This window comes from Caretta caretta, chromosome 7 (genome assembly GCF_965140235.1).
Source record: "Caretta caretta isolate rCarCar2 chromosome 7, rCarCar1.hap1, whole genome shotgun sequence".
NCBI lineage: Eukaryota > Metazoa > Chordata > Testudines > Cheloniidae > Caretta > Caretta caretta.
Genome location: NC_134212.1, coordinates 52,117,541 through 52,132,554, shown reverse-complemented (window position 1 = coordinate 52,132,554; position 15,014 = coordinate 52,117,541).

The window sequence follows — 15,014 nt, the reverse complement described above, 5'->3', positions numbered from 1 at the left end:
TCAATCAGAGGCCAGGCTAACCTCCTTGTTCCAATAAGAACGATAACTTAGGTGCACCATTTCTTATTGGAACTCTCCGTGAAGTCCTGCCTGAAATACTCCTTGATGTACAGACACCCCCTTTGTTGATTTTAGCTCCCTGAAGCCAACCCGATAAGCCGTGTCGTCAGTCGCCCCTCCCTCCGTCAGAGCAACGGCAGACAATCGTTCCGCGCCTTTTTTCTGTGCGGACGCCATACCAAGGCAAGCATGGAGGCCGCTCAGCTCACTTTGGCAATTAGGAGCACATTAAACACCACACGCATTATCCAGCAGTATATGCAGCACCAGAACCTGGCAAAGCGATACCGGGCGAGGAGGCGACGTCAGCGCGGTCACGTGAGTGATCAGGACATGGACACAGATTTCTCTGAAAGCATGGGCCCTGCCAATGCATGCATCATGGTGCTAATGGGGCAGGTTCATGCTGTGGAACGCCGATTCTGGGCTCGGGAAACAAGCACAGACTGGTGGGACCGCATAGTGTTGCAGGTCTGGGACGATTCCCAGTGGCTGCGAAACTTTCGCATGCGTAAGGGCACTTTCATGGAACTTTGTGACTTGCTTTCCCCTGCCCTGAGGCGCATGAATACCAAGATGAGAGCAGCCCTCACAGTTGAGAAGCGAGTGGCGATAGCCCTGTGGAAGCTTGCAACGCCAGACAGCTACCAGTCAGTTGGGAATCAATTTGGAGTGGGCAAATCTACTGTGGGGGCTGCTGTGATGCAAGTAGCCCACGTAATCAAAGATCTGCTGATATCAAGGGTAGTGACCCTGGGAAATGTGCAGGTCATAGTGGATGGCTTTGCTGCAATGGGATTCCCTAACTGTGGTGGGGCTATAGATGGAACCGAAATCCCTATCTTGGCACCGGAGCACCAAGTCGCCGAGTACATAAACCGCAAGGGGTACTTTTCGATAGTGCTGCAAGCTCTGGTGGATCACAAGGGACGTTTCACCAACATCAACGTGGGATGGCCGGGAAAGGTGCACGATGCTCGCATCTTCAGGAACTCTGGTCTGTTTCAAAAGCTGCAGGAAGGGACTTTATTCCCAGACCAGAAAATAACTGTTGGGGATGTTGAAATGCCTATATGTATCCTTGGGGACCCAGCCTACCCCTTAATGCCATGGCTCATGAAGCCGTACACAGGCAGCCTGGACAGTAGTCAGGAGCTGTTCAACTACAGGCTGAGCAAGTGCAGAATGATGGTAGAATGTGCATTTGGACGTTTAAAGGCGCGCTGGCGCAGTTTACTGACTCGCTTAGACCTCAGCGAAACCAATATTCCCACTGTTATTACTGCTTGCTGTGTGCTCCACAATATCTGTGAGAGTAAGGGGGAGACATTTATGGCGGGGTGGGAGGTTGAGGCAAATCGCCTGGCTGCTGGTTACGCGCAGCCAGACACCAGGACGGTTAGAAGAGCACAGGAGGGCGCGGTACGCATCAGAGAAGCTTTGAAAACCAGTTTCATGACTGGCCAGGCTACGGTGTGAAAGTTCTGTTTGAATGACAGCCTTCTTTTTTTTGGGCAATCCTCTGTGGTGGAGTGGCTGGTTGGCCGGAGGCCCCCCCCACCGCGTTCTTGGGCGTCTGGGTGTGGAGGCTATGGAACTTGGGGAGGAGGGCGGTTGGTTACAGAGGGGCTGCAGTGGCAGTCTGTGCTCCAGCTGCCTTTGCTGCAGCTCAACCATACACTGGAGCATACTGGTTTGGTCCTGCAGCAGCCTCAGCATTGAATCCTGCCTCCTCTCATCACGCTGCCGCCACATTTGAGCTTCAGCCCTGTCTTCAGCCCACCACTTACTCTCTTCAGCCCGCCACCTCTCCTCCCGGTCATTTTGTGCTTTCCTGCACTCTGACATTATTTGCCTCCACGCATTCGTCTGTGCTCTGTCAGTGTGGGAGGACAGCATGAGCTCGGAGAACATTTCATCGCGAGTGCGTTTTTTTTTCTTTCTAAGCTTCACTAGCCTCTGGGAAGGAGAAGATCCTGTGATCATTGAAACACATGCAGCTGGTGGAGAAAAAAAAAGGGACAGCGGTATTTAAAAAGACACATTTTATAAAACAGTGGCTACACACTTTCAGGGTAAACCTTGCTGTTAACATTACATACATAGCACATGTGCTTTCGTTACAAGGTCACATTTTGCCTCCTCCCACCACGTGACTACCCCCTCAACCTTCCCCCCTCCCTGTGGCTAACAGCGGGGAACATTTCTGTTTAGCCACAGGCAAACAGCCCAGCAGGAATGGGCTCCTCTGAGTGTCCCCTGAAGAAAAGCACTCTATTTCAACCAGGTGACCATGAATTATATCTCACTCTCCTGAGGATAACACAGAGAGATAAAGAACGGATGTTGTTTGAATGCCAGCAAACATACACTGCAATGCTTTGTTCTACAATGATTCCCGAGTACGTGTTACTGGCCTGGAGTGGTAAAGTGTCCTACCATGAAGGACGCAATAAGGCTGCCCTCCCCAGAAACCTTTTGCAAAGGCTTTAGGACTACATCTAGGAGAACCGCAAATGCCAGGGCAAAGTAATCCTTTCACATGCTTGCTTTTAAACCATGTATAGTATTTTAAAAGGTACACTCACCAGAGGTCCCTTCTCCGCCTGCTGGGTCCAGGAGGCAGCCTTGGGTGGGTTCGGGGGGTACTGGCTCCAGGTCTAGGGTGAGAAACAGTTCCTGGCTGTCGGGAAAACCGGTTTCTCCGCTTGCTTGCTGTGAGCTATCTACAACCTCCTCATCATCATCATCATCTTCTTCGTCCCCAAAACCTGCTTCCATATTGCCTCCATCTCCATTGAAGGAGTCAAACAACACGGCTGGGGTAGTGGTGGCTGAACCCCCTAAAATGGCATGCAGCTCATCATAGAAGCGGCACGTTTGGGGCTCTGACCCAGAGCGGCTGTTCACCTCTCTGGTTTTCTGGTAGGCTTGCCTCAGCTCCTTCAGTTTCACGCGGCACTGCTTCGGGTCCCTGTTATGGCTTCTGTCCTTCATGCCCTGGGAGATTTTCACAAAGGTTTTGGCATTTCGAAAACTGGAACGGAGTTCTGATAGCACGGATTCCTCTCCCCAAACAGCGATCAGATCCCGTACCTCCCGTTCGGTCCATGCTAAAGCTCTTTTGCGATTCTGGGACTCCATCATGGTCACCTGTGCTGATGAGCTCTGCATGGTCACCTGCAGCTTGCCACGCTGGCCAAACAGGAAATGAGATTCAAAAGTGCGCGGTTCTTTTCCTGTCTACCTGGCCAGTGCATCTGAGTTGAGAGTGCTGTCCAGAGCGGTCATAATGGAGCACTCTGGGATAGCTCCCGGAGGCCAATACCATCGAATTGTGTCCACAGTACCCCAAATTCGAGCCGGCAACGTCGATTTAAGCGCTAATCCACTTGTCAGGGGTGGAGTAAGGAAATCGATTTTAAGAGCCCTTTAAGTCGAAATAAAGGGCTTCATTGTGTGGACGGGTGCAGGTTTACATCGATTTAACGCTGCTAAATTCGACCTAAAGTCCTAGTGTAGACCAGGGCTTAATCTGGGACTTTTATGTCTGCTTCAAAAAAATCAGTTGCCTGCGCCGAGAGTGCCCCTCTGAGGAATGTGGGGCTGGAGTCTTCATGGCCAGTCACTTTGACAGACATTACTGTGGCAAGTGCTGCCTGACATACTGCTTCAACAAACCAGAAGACAAGTAAATGTATCTGTGTTAATAAAAAAACCCTCAGATTTTGAAAAAAAACAACAAAACCACTCTCCTGTAGCCATCACACTGTAGACCCTGTCACACTATGCAAAAATGACACTTTTCCTGACAATCCAAATGCTTGAGGGAGATGATCAAAATGCAGTAAAGTGGGAGGATATCTTAAACAATCTCGAAAAGAAGCTGGTTACAAGGTATGAAGAAGACTTTGTGCCTGTTTTACTGAGAAAACTACTTAGAGACCTAGAAGAAGTGGGGTTCTGACACATCAGTGCTATCTTAATGTGTCGAGATCTTTCTTTGATACAGCCATAAAATAAATATATGCCTGGGGAAAGCATACAGATGACTTGAGAGATTTGAAGTTTCTGCTTTTAAATAAAGTTTCTTTAAGACCCAAGATTGAAACAGCAGTCAAGTTACTGCAGAAGAAATGCCCGAATGTGACAATAACTAGGATGTACTGTTTGATGAAGTAACTCTGTTCAATAAATTTATGACAGGAAAACTGTGAGAATGGAATGACAACTACAGTTTTCACAGTATGTTGCAGTGGGGGAGGTTTAGGTTGGATATTAGGAAAAACTTTTTCACTAGGAGGGTGGCGAAACACTGGAATGCGTTACCTAGGGAGGTGGTAGAATCTCCTTCCTTAGAAGTTTTTAAGGTCAGGCTTGACAAAGCCCTGGCTGGGATGATTTAATTGGGGATTGGTCCTGCTTTGAGCAGGGGGTTGGACTAGATGACCTCCTGAGGTCCCTTCCAAGCCTGATATTCTATGATTATGTGATTCTATGTGGCAGATGGGATGAAGTAATCAAGCATTTTAGAGAACCCTCAGTATATGCAAATATTTTAAAAAATGGCAGAACTGATGCTTCACTCAAGAACATTTTCTGTCATGAATGACCTGTGCACAGCAGAAAAATCCAGATACAAGGCTGAAACTGTGAAAGCCATTCTCATTGGCTAAGCAGCAGTTCTGCAGAAAAGGACCTGGGGATTACAGTGGATGAGAAGCTGGATATGAGTCAGAAGTGTGCCCTTGTTGCCAGGAAGGCTAACGCCATATTGGGCTGCATTAGTAGGAGCATTGCCAGCAGATTGAGGGAAGTGATTATTATGTCCGGTTTTGATCCCCCCACTACAGAAGGGATGTGGACAAACTGGAGAGAGTCCAGCAGAGGGCAATGAAAATGATTAGGGGGCTGTGGCACATGACTTATGAGGAGAGGCTGAGGGAACTGGGCTTGTTTAGTCTGCAGAAGAGTGAGGAGGGATTTGATAGCTGCCTGAAGGGGGCTTCCAAAGAGGATGGAGCTTGGCTTTTCTCAGTGGTGGCAAATGACAGAACAAGGAGCAATGGTCTCAAGTTACAGTGGGGGAGGTCTAGGTTGGATATTAGGAAACACTATTTCACTAGGAGGGTGGGTTACCTTCAGAGGTGGTGGAATCTCCCTCCTTAGAGGTTTTTAAGGCACGGTTTGACAAAGCCCTGGCTGGGATGGTTTAGTTGGTGTTGGTCCTGCTTTGAGCAGGGGGTTGGACTAGATGACCTCCTGAGGTCTTTTCTAACCCTAATCTTCTATGATTCTGTGATTGTCAAAACAAACTTCACTTTGCCTTGTCTTGAGTTCAGCAAACTGAGCAAGAACATTACAATTCTAAGACAGATATACTCAACTCATCAGAAATACAGCTATTATTCCAGCAAGCTTCTCTAATACTCACCAGTATTGCTGATGCTGGCAGCACAATTCCTTATATGCATCCGGGGTGGGAGTTGTCCATCTACAGACGATTTCCGTCTCTTAGACCATTGGAGGGGTATGCAGAGGTCTTCCAGGGAGTATGTCAGTTCATCTAGATATTTGCCTGGTTTTACAACAGGCTGCATAAAAATCACGAGCAAAGTCAGTACAAACTAAAACTTCGTAGAATGACGTGTTTATACTGCTCTATATACTATACACTGAAATGTAAGTATAATATTTATATTTCAATTGAATTATTTTATAATTATATGATAAAAAGGGAAAGTAAGCAATTATTCAGTGATAGTGTGCTGTGACACTTTTGGCTTTTTATGTCTGATTTTGTAAGCAAGTAATTTTTAAGTGAGGTGAAACATGGAGGTACGCAAGACAAATCAGACTCCTGAAAAGGGTACAGTAGTCTGGAAAGATTGAGAGTCACTGTCCTAGACATTTTGGGGGAACTGTGAAAAATTGAGGGAGCTTTTTTGTATTATTATACATACAAACTCTATAAAACCATTTTGTTTATAGTTTTATAATGCTCCACTACATGGTGAGAAGTCACTTCTGTTCATTCTCATTTAAAATTGTTACATTCTTTATATCCACATTATAGTTGACTGCATGGTTGTATGGTAGAGGTTTAGCTCCAGGCAGATTCCACTAGCAGAAGCAACAAAGTAGTCATGCCAGTTTTCTTGAAATGTGGAGATAACACAGCACTCATTGATAAATCTGTGAAAAATAAATGGTATTGGCAGTGATGTGAAGAAAAAGATTCTTTAAATAGGCCATACTATGGACAACGGGTACAGAAAACTGATGTTCTTGAACAGTGTTTTTGTATTGTTTGTAACTGGTGTCTGAATGCACTTCTTTAGCGTGGTGTCACCTCCACTGTGATTATATGCATATTTATAGTATGCATCGACAGTATGCATCCGATGAAGTGAGCTGTAGCTCACGAAAGCTTATGCTCAAATAAATTGGTTAGTCTCTAAGGTGCCACAAGTACTCCTTTTCTTTTTGCATATTTATCGTGTATATTTTAAGAGTTACATATATAACTGCTAAAAATATTTTGCTTTGCTGTGCTCCGCAACTTACATTTTCAGTCTTGGCTACTTTGCTGTGCTTTCATCCCATGTGTCCCCACATTTGATTTACAAAATACGGTCACCTTAGATTGCTAGTAGTTTTAGCAACGACAGCTGTGTTTCTAGTGTAACACTTCCTATGTTTCAGAGTAGCAGCCGTGTTAGTCTGTATTCGCAAAAAGAAAAGGAGTACTTGTGGCACCTTAAAGACTAACAAATTTATTTGAGCATAAGCTTTCGTGAGCTTGAGCTGTAGCTCAGGGAAGCTTATGCTCAAATAAATTTGTTAGTCTCTAAGGTGCCACGAGTACTCCTTTTCTTTTTACTTCCTATGTTTTTACTGTGGTTTTTAATTTGGAATTTTTAATTTTTAATTTTTCTTATTTTTATAATACAAGTTTATTCTGATGGATCATGTGACTTCCATTTTGACTGATTTCCTGGTCTGGTGTTGAAACTTCATTTTCATTTGACCCACCAATGGGGATTGCCTGATGTTATGCTTCTCAATCCAGCCCTTGGTGCTTTTTTGCATGTCACTGCTGCTGTGGAGAACTTGGTTTCCAAATATTAACTAAGGGCAGTATAATAGGTCATATTAAATCCTCTTGAAAGGCAAATATCTAGTGTGATTTTTATTGAACCCATCTAGAATCCCAAGATTACTTAACCACCATAACTGAAAAAATCCTGAGTTACTCACCCACAAGTCATGATGCATAAAAACAACAACAAAAACCCCAATATTTATTTATGTGCCTTTTTGGTCCTGAGCCTTTAGTGTGCAGTAGGCCCAGATCCACAAAGCCTAAACATCTTAGTGAATCTTGGCCTAACCTTATACTGTTGTTGTTACCTCTCTCAAACAATTCATATACTTAAGGCCACTACAAACTTATGTCGACTCAAATTACATCAACATAGAGCCACCACAGTTAGCATATCATGGTTCTGAATTCAATAATGAGGTAAAAAGACTTATTTTTGAGATTGAAGAAATAGTAAAAAAACAGTCACATTATCAGGTCCTAGATAGCTGATGGTGAATACGGGCTTCATTATCCTCATGAGTTTCTTTAATGTGAATTGTTGCTGACAAGTTTTTCAGCCCACCCACCCTATTTTTGCAAGCACTGGAGTGGCTCATCCCATGAGGGATTGCAATAAAAAAAAAAAATCTGTCTCCTTACCCACTAACACCCCTTCCCCCATATATATTTTTTCCCATATAGTAATACTAAAAAGGTGGGATAGTAAACCACAGTATTTGCACACAAAAGAGGGAAAACAATAGACATGTAGACTTTTCCAAAGGAAAGTTTATGGCATAATTTTTTCTTTCAGTTTAACCTGATCCTTTGTAAAAAAAAAAAAAAAATTGGAATAAAATATAGTATCACCAGCCCCATACCACCCACAAATCAATGGGTTGGATGAAAACACCAACAAATCCATCAAAAGGTAATTTTAGGGTGAAAATATTCTACTAGTAAAGGCAAATAGAATGTACCATTCCATAAGCTCTTTACACCCCCATCAGTTTTTCCCTCTAGTTCCTCCATCTGTCCAGCACTCTAGTGCCCCAATCTGCACATTAGTTAAAACTCCTCAGTCTTTTTAACCTTTTCACCCAGGCCTGCCCTCTACTCCAGGTGCCAGCTCAGGGATCTTCTGGCCAGTAGCCAAGGCCTGCACTGTCCTACACACCCCACTTAGGGAGAGACTACAACCTAGTTCCCTATGGCTGCTTCTGTTACCAGCTTCCTGGCTTTATAAAGCTGGCCCAGCTCCTCCCCCAGCTGGGCTTCATCAGCCAATTAGGCATTAGTGCTCCCTGGCTTTCCTTTTCCAGGTGCAGCCTGTGGAGTTTTTTGACCCACCTGGCCATCTTAACCCCTTCCAGTGCTGTGTGGGGTGGACACAGGTGTACCCCATCTATCAGAATTGCTACCCCTGGACCAGAGGATGACAAAGGTGAGAGAATAAATAAGAATGGTAATTGGAGAAGAGAGCAGTCCCTGCCAAGTAGTGGAAGGGAGAATGGGGATCTCTGGTATGGGGGAAGGTGGAATAGGGGGCACAAAAGAGCCTGGTGGGTGGGAGAACGGGAGACCCAGGAATGCAGAGCTAGCCCTGAGCAGGGGGATAATGGTATCAGGAAGGGGGATGAGAGGGACACAGAGCCCCTAGAATGGGGGGGAAATGTAGAGAATGGAGAACACACAGCAACCCTGTCGTGAAGGAGGACTGGGAGTTGCACAGAGACCCTGCACCAGAGGAGGATGAGACGGTGGCCCACAGGGAGCTTGGGGGGGGCCGTGAAAGGGTGCAAGAAGCCCGTGGGGTGTGCTATGAAATGCAAGACAGTAGGCTCCCCCTAGTCTTGTCTAATTGTGTGCGTCCCTATAATCTAACTTAAGGTTTCCTCTTACGTTGCAGGAACAGAATTGAATCAACTTTTGCTCTCCTAACCAGCTCAGAGGTTCCTGTTTTCTAAGTGTGACTCTCAGGGTCTGGCTGCAGGGCGTTAACCCAGTTATCTACACACATTCCTCCTCTTTAATAGGCTGCGCTCAATTAGCATGGCCATGCTGTGAGATAACACTTGAACTCCTGTGCCCACACTGGGTCTGCACCCACGTGTACTAAGGCTTCTGGGGATTAGCTCTAGCACGAGACCTAATACCTGAACTGCTTTGGCACCTACACCGCGTCTCTAGCCAGACGCCATTCATCCCATAATTCTTTCCCAGTGAATGAATTATTTCCCAGTGAATGGTAGGAATCATAGAATATCAGGGTTGGAAGGAACCTCAGGAGGTCATCTAGTCCAACCCCCTGCTCAAAGCAGGACCAATCCCCAATTAAATCATCCCAGCCAGAGATTTGTCAAGCCTGACCTTAAAAACTTCTAAGGAAGGAGATTCTACCACCTCCCTAGGTAATGCATTCCAGTGTTTCACCACCCTCCTAGTGAAAAAGATTTTCCTAATATCCAACCTAAACCTCCCCCACTGCAACTTGAGACCATTACTCCTTGTCCTGTCTTCTTCTACCACTGAGAATAGTCTAGAACCATCCTCTCTGGAACCACCTCTCAGGTAGTTGAAAGCAGCTATCAAATCCCCCCTCATTCTTCTCTTCTGCAGACTAAACAATCCCAGTTCCCTCAGCCTCTCCTCATAAGTCATGTGTTCCAGACCCCAAATCATTTTTGTTGCCCTTCGCTGGACTCTCTCCAATTTATCCACATCCTTCTTGTAGTGTGGGGCCCAAAACTGGACACAGTACTCCAGATGAGGCCTCACCAATGTCGAATAGAGGGGAACGATCACATCCCTCGATCTGCTGGCTATGCCCCTACTTATACATACCAAAATGCCATTGGCCTTCTTGGCAACAAGGGCACACTGCTGACTCAGATCCAGCTTCTCATCCACTGTCACCCCTAGGTCCTTTTCCGCAGAACTGCTGCCTAGCCATTCGGTCCCTAGTCTGTAGCTGTGCATTGGGTTCTTCCGTCCTAAGTGCAGGACCCTGCACTTATCCTTGTTGAACCTCATCAGATTTCTTTTGGCCCAATCCTCCAATTTGTCTAGGTCCCTCTGTATCCTATCCCTGCCCTCCAGCGTATCTACCACTCCTCCCAGTTTAGTATCATCCGCAAATTTGCTGAGAGTGCAATCCACACCATCCTCCAGATCATTTATGAAGATATTGAACAAAACCGGCCCCAGGACCGACCCCTGGGGCATTCCACTTGACACCGGCTGCCAACTAGACATGGAGCCATTGATCACTACCCATTGAGCCCGACAATCTAGCCAACTTTCTACCCACCTTATAGTGCATTCATCCAGCCCATACTTCTTTAACTTGCTGACAAGAATACTGTGGGAGACCCTGTCAAAAGCTTTGCTAAAGTCAAGAAACAATACATCCACTGCTTTCCCTTCATCCACAGAACCAGTAATCTCATCATAGAAGGTGATTAGATTAGTCAGGCATGACCTTCCCTTGGTGAATCCATGCTGACTGTTCCTGATCACTTTCCTCTCATGTAAGTGCTTCAGGATTGATTCTTTGAGGACCTGCTCCATGATTTTTCCGGGGACTGAGGTGAGACTGACTGGCCTGTAGTTCCCAGGATCCTCCTTCTTCCCTTTTTTAAAGATTGACACTACATTAGCCTTTTTCCAGTCATCTGGGACTTCCTGCCCTCTCTGGGCACACAGGGGAATTGTGGGAATGCACTGGAGAGTTAAAGGGACTTGAGTGGGGCTAGCCTGCATCCATACTACAGGTTGTGTTAGCAGCTGATGACCTGGGCTGATTCAAGCTTTAGCCTATCCCCCCTGACAGGCCAGGCTCTTGAGGTAAAAGCACCAACACAGTTGAGTTAAGGAATTTTGTAAGGACAGGACCGGAGTTAAGGGCAACACTTGAGCAACTGTTAGAAAAGGCCTACTGGCTCTTGCCCTCAGCTCTGCTACCAAGACAGACCCCAGCAGTAAAATTTCTCTTCCATTAGACGGCACAGAAAAGTCACAGATCCAGAAGACATATTAATCACAGTGGGCTCCCCAATATTTAACACAATAACCTTTTTTGGCAGCTGTGAAAGTTAGCAAGATTTTGCTCATCTATTTTGCCAATTACGAAAAGCTATTGGCATCAGACACATTGGAACAATCTGTCTGGAGACAGGTTTGTGCCATCACTACCAGTTTAATTTTGCGAATGAAAATGCTTTTTCCTGTGAAGTTGATGATAGCTTAAGTTTCAGACATTTCCCTTATGGACTTGTTATTCCATAAACATTCACTACAGGGATTTTTGGATTTTTCTCTGAAGTATCTGGCTGATGTAAGAGGATCCTGCAGTAGATAGACGCTGGTCTGATCCACTGTAGCAATTATGTTCCTAAAAGAGCACAATTGAAACTTGTACAGCACCCCAGGTGCTGGTAGTTGGCATTTCTTGACCCAGAGTTTAGTATCAGGCAGTCCAGATTCCCACCATCCTGCTCTTTAAAAATGCCCTTGATTGAAAGGCTTTAAAATAGGCCAGGAAATCTGTACTGACATCCTTGTTATGTTGCCTTCAGCTTCATTGTTATTATCACTAAAGTACGGCCGCTTCTTGCTGCTGAATTCGGCAGAAGCCAGGACATGATTGTTTTACACACACACTCCCCCTGCACATTATTCAATCTATACTTGAAAATGTTCTATGCTGCCTGCTGCCTATAGCCCAAAAATACAGTTAATGTCTCTTTCCAACAGCTCCTATCAGTTATAGTAAGAGGCAGACGCTACCAAAGTTAGGCAACTTTTTAACCATACACTAGCTCTGAAGCCCTTACACATACAGAAGTGAAACAGACATCCTGTTTTTCCCTCGGGTGGAGTGAAGCTTGAGTAATAGTGTGGTAAACGCTCTGCAACCCTCAGCTCCAAGTACCGTTACTCAGACCTACATGCAAGCGGAACATTGGCGCTCACATCTGCCGCCACCTTATTACACAGTGCCATAGAAGAGTTGGGCCACATGCAGGAGAAAGGAACCAGCTTTTATTAGTACAGAGAAGCTCCCTGAAGAAAGCAGAACCATTTAGAAACGTAGCAATTGAATTAGTGTTATTTTTTTAAGTACACCACCTCCTCCCTTCCCCAAGCCAACAGGTACTGGTTTGTGTTTGGCACACCGCAGCTAGCATGCAATAGAGAGGATACTCCCCTCCCCACCCCCAAGGTCTTTGCAACAAGCTCATTGTGGGCAGCTTTGTGCAAGGATTAGGAATAATAGTAAAGTACTGTGACTAAGAATGGTGTCCCTCTTCAGAGGGAACAGGATGCTATTCCTCACGAAAAATGGGCCTAGTCAGTTGTGCCTTGATTACCCAATCCTGCATTAGTTTGTTTCCTTAGGGAAAAATCTTGTGTGACAGCCAACCCCCCAAAAAGCCATGAACATTATTACTCAGCTACTTGTCTATCCACCAAAATTTTACCAATAGAGTTAAACAGATTAACTCTCACATACCCTCCACAGACACTTATTCTGGTATGAGAGAGTAAAACCCTTCCCAAGTGACATACACTAACCTGAAAAAAGCCATTCTTATACCAGCATGAGTGCCCACACTGGAGTTACACCCATATAACTATATCAGTTTAAATTCACACCTTATCTTTTACTAGTAAAACTTTCCCATGTGCACAAGCCCCAAGTCGGAGAGACCAGATATGGTACTTATCTGTTATTTCCTCCATGCCATTTCTCCCACAAGTTGTGGTCTAACAAGTCCCTTGTGCACAAAACATAATGTTGATCTACTTGATGCTGTATATGACCCTGATCTCCATCTTAAGACGCAGAGTGCCCCCCATTCAATTTTGTTTATTGTTCTCTGCCTCCTGTCTAGGGCATAGACAGGAGGCAGGATGTTACAATTTCTTGCACATCCTGCACAAACCATATTGAATTAAAATTTTCAATATTTTAGGAGTTCATTGTATTAAAAATGAAAGTGTTTGTGTTATTGTGGGATTAACTGGAAATTCTCTGGGAGGAAAACAGAATTAATGCTATCCCTGGAAAGTATTGTGAGCTTCGGAGCCGATGCTGAACAACACAGCAGACAACTGATCTTTGGTGACAATACATGTGAAAAGGAATCCTGAGGCAGACTGCAAACTCCCACGAGGGGCTCAGCCTTTGAAGCTTCATCCTTAGGGTGGTACGGGACCTCTTGTCTGCTGCTCACCTGTTACAGGAGAACAGTTCAGACACCGGCTGTATAAAGGAGTAACTGACTTACTCATAAGGGTTCTTGTACCGAGCACGAGGAACCACAGGAGAACTTCTAGGTGGGGTTTGAAGGACTGTTCACTGATTAGTAGGCATTTAGGTTCTTTTTTTTTTTTTTTTTTTTTTTTAATAGTATGTTTTCTCTGTAATGCTGTTACCTTCAGACAGGGGTGGGCAAACTTTTTGGCCTGAGGGCCACATTGGGGTTCCGAAACTGTATGGTGGGCCGGTATAATGTATTAAATTGCTCCCCGTAGGAATGTGCTATTTACAGGGTGCTACTTATGGCTGCCAGTCCTGGTGCTCTGAGTGGCAGGGTAAGGGGGCGGGGAGGTTCGATAAGGGGCAGAGAGTCCCAGGGGCAGACAGGGAACAGGGTGCAGTTGGCTGGGGCAGAGATTCTGGGGTGGGGGGGGGGTCAGGGGACAGTTGGATGAAGCAGAGGTTCTGTGGGGTGGTGGTCAGGGGACAGGGAGCAGTTGGATAGGCGTGGGAGTCCCAGGGGGCCTGTCAAGGGGTGGGGGGTGTTGATAGGGGTTGGGGCAGTCAGGGGACAGGGGGGTTGGGTCCTAGGGGGCAGTTAGGGGCGGGGGTCCCAAGAGGGGGCAGTCAGGAGACAAGGAACAGGAGGGGATTGGATAGGTGGGTGATTCTGAGGGGGGGCAGTCAGGGAGCGGGAAGTGGATGGGGGCGAGGGCCAGGTTGTTTGGGGAGGCACAGCCTTCCTTACCCACGTGTAGTGTATTAAATTGCTCCCCATAGGAATGTGCTACTTATGATGTATTACTTACTGCTGCCAGTCCTGGTGCTCCCAAAGTAGCACATTCCTACAGGGAGCAATTTAATATACTACACCCAGTAGCTCTCGCAGCCGCGCAGCCCGGCAGGACCTCACAGCCCTGCCACCCAGAGTGCTGGTGGCAGGGCGAGCTGAGGCTGCGGAGGAGTGACCAGGGGCTAGCCTCCCCAGCTGGGAGCTCAAGGTCCGGGCAGGATGGTCCCACGGGCTGGATGTGGCCTGCAGGCCGTAGTTTGCCCACCTCTGCCTTAGGAATAAATGTCCTTGCGTAGAAAGAGCCATGGAGTAGTCTAACTGTGGTACTTACAGTGGTTACTGTCTCTGAGGAGAAAAGTACAGCAGGCGGATTTAGGCAGCCAGGTGTTGCTGGGGAGGTCAGTCCAGGCAGGGAGCTGTGCAGGCTGGAAACACCCGGGTCAGGAGGCAGAGAGAGACGTCTCTTCCCAAGGAGGAACCTTCCTGAGGAGCCTGGAGCTGGTGCCCTTGCTGGGCCACAGAGGGAAATACAGGTGCAGTTGCCCTGAACTGTAGCACAAACAACCTGATATCAGGCACTGCGTTTGCAGAGCTTCTGAATCAGGGTCCAGTACACCAGTGAGCTAGCAGATCACTTTACAAAGGATGCTCACAAGCTCAAGGTTAAACTGATCATCTGATTGGAGTCAGGAAGGAATTTTCTACCACGTCCAATTGGCTGAGACTTGGAGGGGTGGTGGAGTGGCTGCCTTCCTCTGATGCATGGGGTGTGTATTGCTAGGCTGGGCATGTCTCCCTATATTATTTCT